The sequence below is a fragment of the Perognathus longimembris genome, chromosome 1 (assembly GCF_023159225.1).
Source record: "Perognathus longimembris pacificus isolate PPM17 chromosome 1, ASM2315922v1, whole genome shotgun sequence".
Taxonomy (NCBI): domain Eukaryota; kingdom Metazoa; phylum Chordata; class Mammalia; order Rodentia; family Heteromyidae; genus Perognathus; species Perognathus longimembris.
In genome coordinates, this window is record NC_063161.1 from 33002997 (window position 1) to 33019620 (window position 16624).

The following is a 16624-nucleotide window of genomic DNA, read 5'->3' on the forward strand; positions in this document are numbered from 1 at the left end:
AAATCAGTTGTCCTGAACCGATGGATGGCGGCTGCTTATTGCAGAGGTAGTTTTATTTGAAGTGTATCTCTGAAGAAAGTTCTCAGTCAAGTGATTCATTCCATGTCAATGAGGCCTCTGTATGTGTAACAGGGATCATAATGGAATTTTACTATTATAGTTTCACAGAATGTGAAGATGCTGCATCCCTGAGCATGCTCTCATTTTCTTATTCTTACCCATTATACTGTGAGCTTCTGTAAAGGTGAGGCTCTTTATCATTACTATATTGTGACAGAGGTATTTCAGTTCATCAAGTCAGTTTATGAGTATAATACATCTTAATCCTTGTCACCCCTTCCATTGCTCTTGCCTATCTCTCCATACCCCACCCATCTGCTCAGGTTACCTAGCTCCATTTGCATGGATGTGCATTTGCCCACCATTCCTCTCTCTGTCTGCCTTGCTGCCCTTGGCATTTGCCCCTCCCACACCTGTTCCTGTGTCCTGATATTCATTTTGTTACATTGTAAATTGATGGAAAAACTTGGAGCTTTTGTAAACACTAGAGACATTGCAGCCTGAGTTCTAAGTCACCTTGATGTTTGGGAGGGAAAAGTACTGCTGATTCATGTTGTTTAATTGCCGCAAGAGGCTATGTACATTTTGATGGAATCTCTGTATTTTTCCACCAATGTGTATGAACTTGGTATTTTGTTTGTTATTAAATGGAAGAAAAATCTGCCATAGCTTGTAATTGCTGTGATAAGCATTTCTTCTATCTGTTTTCATTCTTCCAGAAAAATAAAAATCTTAGCTTTGTTAAAAGAGTACTCATAACACAGTTAAGTCTCAAGAGCTGTATTTATATCTAGAATGAGCTGTGAATCCTCAGGAACCAGGAAAACATGTTTATAAGCCTGAAGGAAAAGAAAGAGAAAACTAGGGAAATAAAAGAACAGGGTATGTTTCAGAAACAAAACAAAAACAATGTAAAATAAATACACAAAATTTCAAGGAAAATTGCCAGGTGTTTTTTCCATTTGTTATTATGTGTCTGACACACTCAGCAAAAGTTTGTGGGTGATTGAGTATTCCTTTGTTGCAACAATAGATTTAGAGGGTGATTGAAGAAGAAATTCCCCATTACTTGTTCAAGCAAGGAAATTCATACCTAATATCAGGAAGTAAATAATTAAATAGAATTAACACATAAAAAGACATAATAATTGTGTGGTGACTTGCCTGGAATGTGGGGTGACAGAAAATGTCAAAATTAAGAATTAACATCGGTCAAGATATGAGCAAGAAACAGGGTGCCCTTATTCATTCAAAGGAGATGCTCTATTTTGGGAAAGACAATTCATCAGCCTTGTCTATCTCTTGGGAACATACAATACTGGTACAATTTTCTTTCTCATCTTAAGTTGCATGGCTATCCTAAAAAAATCAATCAGAATAAATTTAGACATTTTAAGGCAAATAGGAGCTCTATTCTTAGTTTTTCAACAAAGTTTTTGATCCAAATCATTATACACTCAGACTTCTTGAAAAACAGAATCATTTGCGGATACACTACATCCCTCAGGTGTTCCTGTCAGGTATTCAAGTCAGGTCTCTCTCTCTGGAAAACAAACTTTCCTAAACGTTCTTGGATGATTTCCTTTTCAGCATTCATCACCGGATTAATTTATTTATTTAAGTCCTCCCCAATCTTTCTCCCACCGTCAGCTAGGAGGAGTGAATATTTGAGGACAGAAGAAACGTGGCTTTGTTTACCACAGTGCTCTGGCATCCACACCACACATGGTATAGAGGAGCCTTAAATATCTAGGAGTCCATTTTTCTTAGTTCTATGAATGTCCACTCCCCTCTCTTTAATTTGAGCTTATGCTCTGACTCTCATACAAAGAGCTCTATTCAGAACTCAGTTCTTGAATGAATCTACTAACATCAATGTCAACACCTTAGCACTTATGATTTCGTGTGTGTGTGTGTGTGTGTGTGTGTGTGTGTGTACACATGTTCTGGTACTAGGACTTGAGCTCTGTGCTCATGGCTGGCATTCTACCACTTGAACCACGTGGTTATTAGATAAGAGGATATTGGTCAAAGAATATAGAATTTCATCTAGGCAGGAGGAAAAACTACAGGAGATGTGGTATACAGCATCTGAGAAGAGATAATAGAAGGCATTGTATTCTTAATAAATGCCGAGTGGATTTTAAAGGTGTTTATAAACAATGTGCATTTTCCAATGCATTCAGATTTAAAGTTTAAAGAAAAAGCCTTCCTATACTACATGCTATTTCCCCTATCAGTATACATGATAAAACTCTTTAACCCTGGAGAGAGAAGAGATGGGGAGAGCCAGGATGGTTGGTCAATGGATCTAAGTTACCACCAATAGGAGCAAGGAGTTCTGGTGACCTACCTACTGTACAATATGATGAGTATAGATGACTGAAATAAACTGGACATTTCACAAAGCTACAAGAAAGACACTGAAAATCTTCACTACCAACCAATGTTAAATATTTGAGGAGATCATGCTATAATGTGTGCATAATTAAACATGAATGGTACCCTTGTCTTTTGGTATCAGTTAAAAATAAAAAGGCAGCTAAATTTTCTTGAACTCACACAAAAAAAACCCCAAAAACTTTCATTATGTGCTTTCCAATGTGAAATTCAGAGAGCATAAAAAGGTTGAGAACAGGCCAGTACTATAAACATCTAGCAAACATTAAAAGTGCAGAATTATTGAAGCACAGGCAGCAGGAGGCTAGTAGATACAGTATTTCAAATCAGTAAGTTTTTGGAGGAAAGGAGATTTACTGGCTAATCCAGTGAGTTTTTAAGTGAAATCAATGAAAATGTATATTATTCAATTTCATGATATCTTTCCCAATTGCAATTGGCTTGTTTGCTTTCTTTTGCAAAAGTGGCTTTAAAATTTGAAAAAAATATGCTAAATCTTTAAAAATAATTTCTAAATGGCCTATTAGGAATCAAGTAACACTTGTCAACTGCATCGGTAGAAAAGACAGTGAAGTGGCATGGAACATGCTAGTCAAAGAGTTTGTTCTCTAATAAAAACAATATTTAAAACTAATACAAATATTTTATATTTATATGTAGATATTTGTTCGATTATATAAAATGCTTTATGACTTACATAATAATCACTACTGATAGCATAGTTAATATAAATCATGTATTTTTTTCAAGCCAAGCATCAGAATAATTTCAAAGTTAAACTATTTAACTATTTTGAATCTTAAGATAAAATGATATAAGAAAAAAATTCCACATTTGGAATTGGGAATATATTGTTTCTTTAACCTTCCTTTGAAGTTTGTTGCGTAGCTATCTGAAACTTTGGGGGATTTATGATTTGGTTTATTATGTGCTCTCTCATGCAATTTCAAATTTCTTGCTTGCTTCCTTCTGGCTCTTGTTCTCCCAGGAGGTCTTTATTCTATGCCTGAACTCAAAAAAGAAATCTGACTATACAGATTTGCTTTTGTTTTCCCTGCATAAAATATTTCTTTTGCATTATTTTTATTCAAAATAATTAAAAATTAATGATGAGTACATGACACTAGAGTCAATTTACCTTTATTTTTATAACCCACTATAGAGTCCCTGAATCCATTACAATACCCCCAACAGAATGTAGTCTATTATAAAATAGCTTTGGTTCTCTTTCAACCATGGAGAAAATGAATTTCTTCCATGCTCTTCACTTTTTTGTTTGTTTATTGCCAGTCCTGGGGCTTCAACTTGGCCTGAGCATTGTCCCTGGCTTCCTTTTGCTCAAGGCTAGCACTCTACCACTTGAGCTACTGTGCCATTTCCACCTTTTTTCTGTTTATGTGGTGCTGAGGAATCGAACCCAGGCCTTCATGCATGCAAGGCACACTCTACAACTAAGCCACATTCCCAGCCTGCAGTCCACTTTTTCATGAAATTAAATCTGGGAACCTTCCAAAGCCTTTTTACAGTTAATCCAGGAGTAAGTGTTCTCTTATTTCAAGTATCAAGGAAAATATTCTTGAGAAGAAGCTATTTTATTAAATAATTATTATAGAATCTTTGAATTGAATTTTTCTTTTAATGATTGTTTTTAGTTGTAAAAGAATGTTTTAATTTAACATGTTAGTTTAGAAGTACAATGTTGGTCAGTGTTACCTTTTTCATCATTTCCCCATCTCTCCCAACTGTGTGCCTTTTCACATATGTGCATTGAAGGTGTGACTTATTATTTTACCAAACAAGTGGAATTTACAAGGTAGGTATTCCTTTAATGTATAAACAACCTGGACTTTTATTATAATTAAAATGTATGCTTTCTGAGTTTGTTTAATTGAAGCAATATATCCAATACAACTATCACATACTGAGATGCTCTTCTGTCTTAATAAAAAATTATTGGCCTTTGTTTTTTTAATATAAAAAACAAATATATGAATATTCACAAAAGTGAGATTTCATTTCAGCTTAATAGACTGCACTCTCAATTGTGCCTAATTATTCTTGTGATTTAGGTAATTTAGATTAAATATGTTTGTGATTAAATTATTCCATCAGCAAATATTCTTGGTGGTAAATGAGAATGTAAGCAACTTCAATAACTTAGTTATCTAAAAGAGCAGTAACTGAAATATCAGATGTGAACTTGGATTGGGCAAAACTAATGTAATAAAGAGCATATCATCCCATCCTTCTATTGGGAAACAAGCTAAGACACCGGCCAGCTCACAAAATAAGTTCCATGATATAACCTCGTTAGAGTGAATACAAGAAATCATGCCTGCCTCCAGTCTGCCAATTACAATTTATTTCTCACTTACAGAATGTCATCCACTATGGCAACGACTGGGGAAAGTTCTAAATGTTCTTTTCCCACATCTGCAGTAATGACTACCACAGTCCCTTCTTCTTATGAAGCTCACACTGTAGCAAATCTGACACTCACAGGTGTTTTCTTTAAAAATAGGTACATTTCCTTTCCTCCTATAAAAATCTCTCAAAATGCATACAGTCCTTCCTTATCTACTAAAAATGAGGATAATGTACTGTTTTGGACAATCCTATGGTGAGTTTTAAAATGTTTTCTGTGTATTGTTAGATTAAGGATTAGGGGTTTTCTGAGGAGCTCAGTAATGGATCTGTTTTTTAAAAAGTATGAGAACCCTGTCTAGGACTCATTGAGAAAGATGTTTTAAACATCGGGCAGCAGAGCTGAGGATAGGTAAAGAATTGGCAAAAAGTTACAGAGATCTTCTATATTGCCATGTTAGGAGAATCAATCCAAGGAATTGTAGGTATTTTGTTTTATTATTGGCAAATGTTAGTTGGAGCAGGGTAAAGGGAAGTTCTTTAGTCCTTGCAACTATATCTGAACCTGTTTTTCAAGCAAATGTTAAACATGTTTGTAAACTTTTCCTTCAAAGAAATACCACGGATTGTAGGCCAGCTTAGTTGGTAGAGCACTAGTCAGTGAGCAAAAAGTGTCAGGCCCGAGTTTAAGTCCTGGTCTTGGAGCTTAAAACAGAAAGAAAAGAAAGAAAATGAGAGATTAGTATACATTTCTTTTCACAATATATATGCAGATAAGGTAAAACAATTCCTAATTTCATGACAGAATATTTAATAATGGCATTGAATTGATAATCACAGGAAATTATAGGGTGGATTGTTTACAAGGAGTACTTGGGAAGCAGAGATAAGGAGGATCACAGTTCTAGGCTAGCCCAGGGAAAATGTTAATGAGATGTCATTTTAATGAGTCAGACAGGCTTGATGGTACAGCTGAACAATGTAGGAGGCTCAATTAGAACTATACTGGGGCACAATTTCCTGGGGAAAAGTGTGAGAACAAATTTGGAAAATAAAGCAAAAAGTGCTGAGGACATGGCACCCATGATAGAGCACCTGCTTTAAAAGTGTGAGTCTCTTAGTTACATGTCAGCATTGCCAAAATAAATAAATTTAATTTAAAAGCAGTGCTTTGAATGAATGAGGAAATACCAATGTTTTAAATATTTTTGTGAGTGTCACAGGCAAAGACATTTTCATTTAGTGAAGTCAATCATTATTTTCCATGCTTCTAATATGTTTAGTATCTTTAGTGATATTTGGTAAGCAATCCTGATTTCTCATCCAGATTTATTTCAGATATACAACCTGATGTTATGATGTATGCATTTGTTGTGAAAAACCCATCATAAATGGGTCAATTACCAACGTCCATCCAACAACCATTAGTTAACATAGTCATCGTTGCCTGTGTTAATTACAGCATAAGTTGATTTGGTAGATATAATGTGATTGGAAGCCTACAGAACTCAACAGCAGACCTTGAAATTTATTGCAATTTTCCTTTGCCTAGGATAACCAAGCACTATTGATTCAAGTAAGTTTATGAAAATAAATATACAAAGGAACAAATACAGAACAGATTTCTAAAATAGCATCTCCATTGAATTGACCCTGAATAACAAAGCACTTTGGCCTATGTTCTGACTCAGTCCTTGAGTCTCTGTGGGCGCTTAGGGCATAATCATGTATTGGGACCCAAAGATCCCTCCTGTAACTTAAGCCTGGAAGAATGAACTAAGCACTGTTAGAGATAGCCATGTTCACAGTCACTTTTCTGTGTATGTTTCCACTGGAGATTTTTCTTGAAAACCTTTTTGAGATAGAATTTCTATTGGGCTAACTACTTTGATGGGATTTACAAATATGTGGATGACAAAAAGCTTCCAGCACAACAATGTTCATTGCAGCACAATTTGTCATAGCGAGAATCTGGAACCAACCCAGATGCCCCTCCGTAGATGAATGGATCAGAAAAATGTGGTACATATACACAATGGAATTTTATGCCTCTATCAGAAAGAATGACATTGCCCCATTTGTAAGGAAATGGAAGGACTTGGAAAAAATTATACTAAGTAAAGTGAGCCAGACCCAAAGAAACATGGACTCTATGGTCTCCCTTATTGGGAATAATTAGCACAGGTTTAGGCAAGTCATAACAGAGGATCACAAGAGCCCAATAGCAATACCCTTATGATCACATAAGATGATGCTAAGTGAAATGAACTCCATGTTATGAAAATGATTGTTATATCACAGTTGTAACTACTTTCAACATCCCATGTGTATCTGTAGTTTCTACTATTGATGATGTTCGTGTATCACCTTCTTGTGATTGTATCTACACTATCTCTGTAATCTTATCTGAGTATATGGGAAACAGTGTGTACTGGTATTAGAATTAAGAAATTCAAAGGGAATACCAAAATTGAGAGACAAAGGGTAAAATACGAGAAACAACAACAAAAGCAATACTTGCAAAACTGTTTGGTGTAAGTGAACTGAACACCTCAGGGGGGGACAGGGGAAGGAGGGAGGGGGGTATGAGGGACAAGGTAACAAACAGTACAAGAAATGTATCCAATGCCTAACGTATGAAACTGTAACCTCTCTGTACATCAGTTTTATAATAAAAATTAAAAAAAAAGTTTCCACTGTTTTCAACAACCTTGCATGAATTTGGATTAATGGAAAAGAACTGTCTGAACAGTCTACTAAGCTCCTAGCACTTTTTCATTAAATGTCTGACATTATATAGATTAGGTAAGGCTAATACATGTAATAAAATAAGGTTGTACTTTGGTATCATGGTTTAGAGCACAAGTCTGTAACACATCGATTATTGTACAAATAGACGCAGAGTTGACTCTCTTCCCAAAATGGAAAATAACTTAAGTCCTTCCCAAAGTGGCATATGAAAGCAAAATAAATGGGTAAGAGGAGTTGATGGTGGCTTATTTATAAGACTATCTGTGGCAAAAGAACTATCAATTTATTATGACATGTGAATACTTTACATATCTTCATCTTGGCTAATATTCTTATTTTGAATTCAAGACTCTCTAACTCTAGCTCTCTTTATCTCTCATCATTTTGTTGTCTTTTGGCATATTCTTCTATATAGCTAAATAATAATTCCAGCTAGACACTGCTAGGCTGGATCTATAAAGACCAAATTTATGAAGGAATTTTTATTCTGTAGCCTTCTTTTGCTACTCAATACAGCTTCGATTTTCTGATCTCACAAACTTGCAGGTGAGCCTCAGTTTAGCAACCTAATTCTTTATACCAATTGTTGGTGAAAAGATTTAGATAAGAAAACAAAACAGCATTTATCAAATGGCTGAATTTGACACTTTAGTGATCCTTGTTAATACAAAAAAATCTGTATTTACCCTTATTTTTGAAACAATAATGCTTGAAATGAATTCTGAGAAGCTAATGCATGTGTAAAGCTATTGCCTTTAGTAAATCAAATATTTATTTCCATGATTCTAGTTCTGTTCATAATCGTGGTGATATTGTATGAGTAAGTTAAGAACTCTTTTTATAAACTAAAGTGAAGATTTAAAATTTGCACAGTCCTTCTTAATTTATAAACTTCCTGGTGTAAGTGAGGGTAGAAGAGATTATTATAAGGACTAAGATGTACTTACTTGGAAACTACAACACATATGAGAGATTAAATTTTACATTAAGTATCCTTGTGCCATTGGTCCAAATGTATGTTTTCCAAATGTCTCTTATCTTTAAATTACTGATCATCTTTGAATGGATGTTTTTGTGCCATATCTTACATCTGGGACATCTGGGACATTCTCGGGACATTCAGACAAGTCCTTCACTCTCTCAGCAATCCTGAAGTGGAATACAAGTTGGAAATCCTTGGACTAAAACACTTCCAAGGCCTCTTCCAGTTTCTGATTTCTGATAGCCTATTTCAGGAAGGAAATGTTCATTTTAATGTATCACACTTGTTTAAGTGGAGTAAAATGTTGTGGCAATTAAATCATCAAGTTCCCTGCAAATTAAAAAAAATCCACATGGTAGCAAGAGAGAGAGGCAATATTCTCAATTTAGTTATGACTGATGACACATTTTAGTACAGTGATCATAGAAAAATATGATTTTTGCTTTGCCGTTGAAGATGATCTCTATGTCCTTGAAAAATATCTAACTACAAGTATGAATAAACTTTCAGTGATACGTTGGTTTTTAAATATGTCCTTACCACCTGGAAGATGGGGTTATGTGAGACAACAGAAGTTGTATTTTCTACCGTTTACTTATGCCACTTCCTAGGTAATTCAACTTGATTTGCATCCTGTTCATATTTTTCCAGAAAAGATGAATTTCTAATTTTAAAAATAGAGTTTTGCACTTGAAGGGATGGGTAGGGCTGAGAGAGATGGGGAAAGACAATGGAAGGAATGATATTGATCAAAACGCATTATACTCATAAACAGACATGATGAATTGAAAACCTTTTGTATAACTATGTAAAGATAATTAAAATGATGTAAATAAAATATTAACATGGAGTTCTGAGTGGCTATCTTGTAAAAGTACTTCAGGAAAAACTCATTAAATGGAATCTCTTATTAAAACGAACAAATCTCCCTATAATCTGGGCTTTGATTTATTTTTTTAGATCCACCTGGACTCTTTCTTTCCTAATTTATGCACCAAACTTGCTCAAACTTTTTTGTACTTTGAATATTGTTCATCCTTATTTCTACCATGCCCTTAGATTGGAAAATTGTGTTTTCTTTTCAGATCATGTGGAGGATCATTTGCTAGAGGAAATAATTTCAGTTACATATTGCTGTATTCTTAAAACATCCTTAAGCACAGTGGCTCAAAGATAGAACTTCCACATTTGCTTACAATCTGCAATCATGGTCCATCTTGAGCATGCACTATTGTTGGCTTTTCCTGGTGGTCACACGTGTGGGCTGCAGTCAGCTGACAGGACTATGGCAGCTCTCAATGCCCGTATCTCTTTCCTCTAGTGAATCTTCAGAAATCTGCTACTCCTTCTAGTCTTTCTGTAGTTTTCCTGTAGTATATCTAGACTTCTTCCATGATTTGTTAGACTTCTCAGGAGCATAAACTGGAAGCAGTAGCATATATTACTGTTCATTCACGAGGCTGACACTTTGTCTCCTCCATCAAATCATTTTGGTTAAAAGGACTCAAATACTTTCTTAGACCTTTGCTGAACATTGTACTTTATAGCATAATGAAGATAAATTATAGGCAGAGAAAAAATGTTGCTACATATGCAGTCGAGAATTTAATGTATATGCTACAAAGTTGAGAAGAGTGAGGGAAGAGGTTGGAAGATGTGGGGGTGAATATTAAAAGTGATAACATTGATTATGATGTATTGTATTCATGTACTGCCATGTTAAGTGGTTGTACAACTCCTTGCTACAACTACATAAAGATAATTTGAAAAAATAAAAACAAAAAGAAACCAAGAAAGTCATTCAGTATTTTCCTCTACCTAAAAGAGGTTGCAAAAAAAATATCTAAAATGAGGTACATACAGGTAAACAGGCTAGCAAGGGCCTTGGCAATCATAATGGCACTGTATAAAACAGAAAGAAGCATATAAGTATTTTTGTACATTGTAAATTTGAGCTGTAGGCATTCTCCAAGGAGAAAGCAGGGACAGACTCATCACTAAGTGTGTGCATGTGAGCAACGACGTCAGCTCAACTTGGAAGAATTCTTTCCATGTTACCAACTTGTTTTATGACCTTTTCAGCAAGGTGGCAGATTATGTTACAGCTGGTGTATTTTTTTTTGCACTGGTTATTTTTTAACTAGGGTCTCCCTTTATACCTGGCTCAGCAGGAATTGAGGCCGACCATCCTACTTATACTTCTTTTTGTCACTGGGGATGAAGTTGAGGAGTGCTGTACCCAGCATTGTCTTCCCCCTATAGCTGGGACAACATGTAAATACCACAACTCCCAAACATGGACAGAGATGGAGTCTTTCGTGCAGTTTTTTCCTAAGCTGGTCTTAAACTGTGATCCCCATTTCAACCTTCCACTCCCATTGCTGGCTTTAAGCTATGTCTTGTACTATAACAAACTATTGCCATGCATATGGCTCTATTTTTGAAACACTATGAATACTCTGGAATTACCAACCCTAAGGGTAGCTCTTAGAATTATCTGAAGGTCTTTGTATTTTAAAAAATGAGCTACAAAGAATGTTAGAATAATTGATAAAATTAGATTCTGTCCTGACAGTTTGATAAAATATTTTATCAGTATTAAAATTCTTGGTAATTATGCTGGTGTCACACATAATATCTTCTGTTCTTGAGAAAGACACATTGCAGTATTGTGGCACTAAAGAGTGTGATGATCGCAGTTCATGATCAAATGGTACAAATATCATCCAAGGCTAAGCGTGTAACTGATGCTTAGCATGTCAGAGGCCTCGGTTCAGTCCTCAGCAACACACACACACACACACACACACACACACACACACACACTTCCATATAGAAGCAAATAGAAATATTAAGTATTAAGATCTAATAAACTGGCATGCAAGTATATAAGAATTCTCTGTATTATTTATATAACTTTTAGTAAATATGCCATGAAGAGCTGCCTTTGATAGGTAAACAGAAGCTAGAGAAATAATTCAGTCATGTGAAGACTGAGCAACTGTGGTATTGAGTCAGGTAGAAATTTTCACTAAAACCAGTGTAACAGTTTTGAATAATGACTTATGTACTAATAACTTATGTACTATATGCAAGATCCATTTCACATTAACTGTGTGAAAAATATTAAAAAGGAAGCATTTGGGGGAAAATATACAGTAATATGGGGCAAGACGAATATGTTAGTTTTCACTTTATATTATTTTGAATTACAAAAATTTCACGTATTGATGGCTTATAACATGACATTTTGAAGTCTGTGTGTGTTAGGCAACCAAAAGACACTAACTTATGCACTTCACGTGTTTATTTGTGATGCCAATCCCTAAAGTTTACCCTTTTAGGCATTTTTTTCATGTGTATTATTATGCACTATTGTCTCCAGGTGGTGTGACAGACCATTCAAACTCGCTCTCACTGTCTAACTGAATGAAATCTTCAGTCCTCTGCTTGACATCTCCCCAATAATCCAGATGGAAGGGTGCATTTACAACTAAGAAACAACTTACAACTAATAAAGATAAATAACATACATATATCCATTTGCAACACATAGCTGACAAAATGCAAAATGTTGAAAAATCAAACCACCAATCATGAAGTGAACAGAAGAACCTTCTTGCAATGAACCAAAAACATGTATGAGTCCATGTGTGAGTCCACTCACAGGAGTGGACAGCCAATGAACAAATACAACCTTGCTGAGGGGCTCCATTTGACTAGCAGTCAAGAAGACTGAAATTACAAAGCTAAGCACACCCCAATGAATATGAAAGAATAGGAAGAAGTGAAAAGACAACTGCTTAGCTCTTAGGACTATACATTGGTGCAGACTTGATGACTATGGTGGTACATACCTGTAATACCAGCACTCTAGAATCTAGGGCAGGAGAATCCTTAGTCCCATGGTAGCCTGGCTACAGAGAATTCCTGGCTCCAAAAACTTTTTTATGTAAATTTTTCATTACATTTCAAGTGGAAAGTATTCTTCCTTTAAGATTCAGCATTTCTGTTCCAACATATTCTGCTCCTGCCTTTCAGAAATTTCTTTTGCTAAATAGTAATAATTTTGCAGAATGACTGTTACACTAATGTGCATGAATATGCTTGCCTAAGAACAAGATACTAATGAATTGTTCATCAACAGGAGATTCAAGGTAAAACTTCTGGGGTATTCATAACACAAAAACAACAAAATGTTCTGTAATAATAAAAGTAAGTGTTCACAGCTACATTTATCAGTATCTGTGAATCTCACCACAATAATAGGAAGCAAAAATTTATGGGTTTAATATCTTTTACTAAATGTACAAACTTCAAACACTAGCAAAACAAAAACTACAAATAATATAAAGGAAACACCAAGGAAAAATAAACATAAAATTACTGATAATGGTTTCTTCCTTCAGGAGGAGGCTCGAAGAAGAGACAGGGCTTAACCTAGATGCTAGGTAAAATAGTCTATTCTACTATGAGAACCAAGTGTAAAACTAGATAGATATCACTTGAATACCTCAGTTTTAAAAGTAATGTCCACATCTGCTTTGCGGCTTCAACAGGTTCAAAAAAACTTTGAGGGCAATGACAGAATCTCTTGCCCTCTCTACTTCCATTATCTGAACTACAAAATGGTTTCTTAATCTCTGGAAAAGTTGAGTATGGTATTATATATTCCAAAGAATACCTGATGAAAATAGATTTAACACAAATGTATGTTTAGCCACTGGAATCTGACCCTGCATGAAGGAATAAGAATTTCCCTTTGTCTCATTCCTTTTCTCTCACCCAGCAAAACTGTTCGATGTGCAACTACATAACTACACAGGCCTGGGGATAGCACAGCTGTATTACAGGATGGCTGAAGACATGGTCTGTGATTAAGAGATAAGATGGGAGGGGAAGAGGAGAGAGAATGATGAGGGAAGTGAGTCTCATTGAGGTACATGTTGTGCATACATAAGCATGCTAAAATGAACCCTCTTGTACAAATAATTGATGCTAATAGTCAAGACTAGTGATGTAGCTCAGGCATATAGCACTTACCTCGCCTGTGTGAGGCCCTGGGTTTTATCTCTATCGTCAGATCAACAACAACTCCATTTACAAATGATAACCTCTAAAAAATAAAATACTCTGGAATAAATTCAACTAAGGCAGAAAAACAACTTTATAGTGAATAGCATAAAAGAAACCTATGGAAGACCATGGAATGACTATTTGAGCTATGCTGCCCTCTTGTGGTCATTTAGATTCCACTACTGGTAGATTACAAAGAATGACTGTACAAAATGTGTTACTCCATAGGCCGATTTAAATCCATGCATATGGATATTGTGAAAACATACAATGATAATGGAAAATAGTAATAAATTTTTATTCTTCCTCAATTATTTTCCTTCAGAGTGGAGTCTGAACAATTGATATAAAAAATGTAACAAATTTCCGACTAGAATGCAATTTTTTTTTAATTTTTATTTTTTGGCCAGTCCTGGGGCTTGAACTCATGGCCTGAGCACTGTCCCTGGCTTCTTTTTGCTCAAGGCTAGAACTCTACCACTTGAGCCACAGCACCACTTCTGGCCATTTTCTATATATGTGGTGCTGGGGAATTGAACCCAGGGCCTCATGTATACGAGGCAAGCACTCTTGCCACTAGGCCATATCCCCAGCCCCAGAATCCAATTTTTATTTTATATATTCCAGGGTTTTTTTTGTCACATTGTTCAAAGTAAATATAATTTATAGCTATCTCCAATTTAGTGGGTTTATGTCTTAAGGAAAATTATTTGTTTCTATAGTGTATGTGTGTGTGTGAGCACATGCGGGAGGAGGAGGGACAAGAGCAAGGCAGAAGGAAGAAGGTGGGGAAGGAAAGAGGGAGGGGGAGGGAGAAAAGAAGGAAAGACCCAGCATTCCATGAGAAACAGAGTGCAGAAAAGGGGAGTATGGAGTAGGAGGAAAGGGAGGCAGAGAAGGAGAAGGAAGGGGATGGGGGGACAAGGAAGAGGAGGAAGGAGAGTGGGAGGGGGAAGTAGGGGAGGGAGGAGGAGAAAGAGGAGGTAGAGGAGGAGGAGGAGAGGGAAGATGGGGAGGGAGAGAAAACGGGGAGAGAAGAGGAGGGTTGAAGAAGAAGAAAGAAGTGGGGGAGGTGGCCGAGAGAAAGGAGGAAGGAGGAGGAGAGAGTGGAATAGAGAGGGAGAGAATGGGAGAGGGAGAAAGGAAGAGGGAGAGAGATGGAGAAAGGGAGAGAAAGAGGGAGAAGGGGGAGAGAGAGGGAGAGAGGGAAAGGGAAAGGGAGGAGGGGGAGAGAAAGACAGAGAGCGAGAGAGAAGAGATAGATAGAGAGAGAGAGAGAGAGAGAGAGAGAGAGAGAGAGAGAGAGAGAGAGAGAGAGTCTACCATGCTCTCATCCCGTCTTCAGAGCTCTGAAATGACTGATACTCCAGCACTTCTCAGCCCGGGTTGTGTCTAGACCCAACTTTGTAGACTCTTTGGGCCAATTCTTAGTTCTCACAATGTTAGAGTATCAGAATTAGAAAGCAATCAGGGTTTTACACTTCAAGGTTTTACTATCACATCTTGTTCAGTCCCTTTTCCCAGATCATATTCTTCAAGGAAAACTTCTCCTTTACTATGGTTGCCAGGGCTGGGGGTGGGGGGCATTAATGTAATTTACCCTGAAATAGGCAATGTTTGGTATGCTCAAATATAATTTTGGCTTATTTCGCTGAAGAAATTTACATTGGCACACGGAAAGATTGTTAAATTAACCTTTTCCAACTGACTCCACAAAAAAAATAGTATGTGGAGAGTTGTCCAGCAGTGCAGGACCCATTGTCCTGTACAGACAGGGAGGAGGAGAAGTTGCACCACACATGCTACAAAGGCTGCGAAATGGCCGTCCAAATTAGATATGATGAGACTGTAAGATGCTATGTAAGTGTGACTATAGCTTATATTTTCTGTTGTGTGTGTGTGTGTGTGTGTGTGCACACACGAGCTACTGTGGTAGGTACTTTACACATGAGAGATAAATACACCATTTGTCTTTGTGTGTCCATTTTATGCAGTCCCATCCATGTTTTCTACAAGTGATGATGCAATTTCATTGGTTTTAAGGATGAATAGTTTCCCTTTGTGCATACATGTCACATTGTCTTCATCCATACATGGGCACCTAGGATTCCATACCGCACGCAGCTGTTGTAAGCAGCGTGGGAGTGAATGTGCCTTGAAGTGTGACTCTCAAGGCTGCTAGCATTTCCTCTGGATATATATTCAGGAATCAGATTCTTGAATCACTATGTTCTTCTTTAAATATTTTGAGTTGTTTCCACATTGTCCTCCATAGTGTCTATACTCATTTATGTTCCCAGTAACAAGATAGAAGATTTTACTTTCCTCTATATTCCATTCTGCAGGTTGTTTGCTTTATTTTTGGAAGAAGCCGTTCTGACTTGAGTAAGAAGACATTTCACAGAACCTGTGAAGTGCTTTTCTCTGATGGCTAGGGAAGTTCAGCTTCTTATCATAAACCTGTTGGCCATTTGACTTTCTTTGCCCACTTTTCACTTGCATTCTTTGCTTTTTTTTTAAGTTTTTATTATAAAACTGATGTACAGAGAGGTTACAGTTTCATATGTTAGGCATTGGATACATTTCTTGTACTGTTTGTTACCTTGTCCCTCATACCCCCCTCCCCCCTCCAGCTTTCCCCCACGAGGTGTTCAGTTCGCTTACACCATACAGTTTTGCAAGTATTGCTTTTGTTGTTGTTTCTCTTAATTTACCCTTTGTCTCTCAATTTTGGTATTCCCTCTCAATTTCCTAATTCTAATACCAGTACACACGGTTTCCATTATACTCAGATAAGATTACAGAGATAGTGTAGATACAATCCAAGAAGGTGATACAAGAACATCATCAACAGTATAAACTACAGATACACATGGGATGTTGAAAGTAGTTACAACTGTGATATAACAATCGTTTCCATAACATGGAGTTCATTTCACTTAGTATCATCTTATGTGATCATAAGGGTATTGCTATTGGGCTCTTGTGATC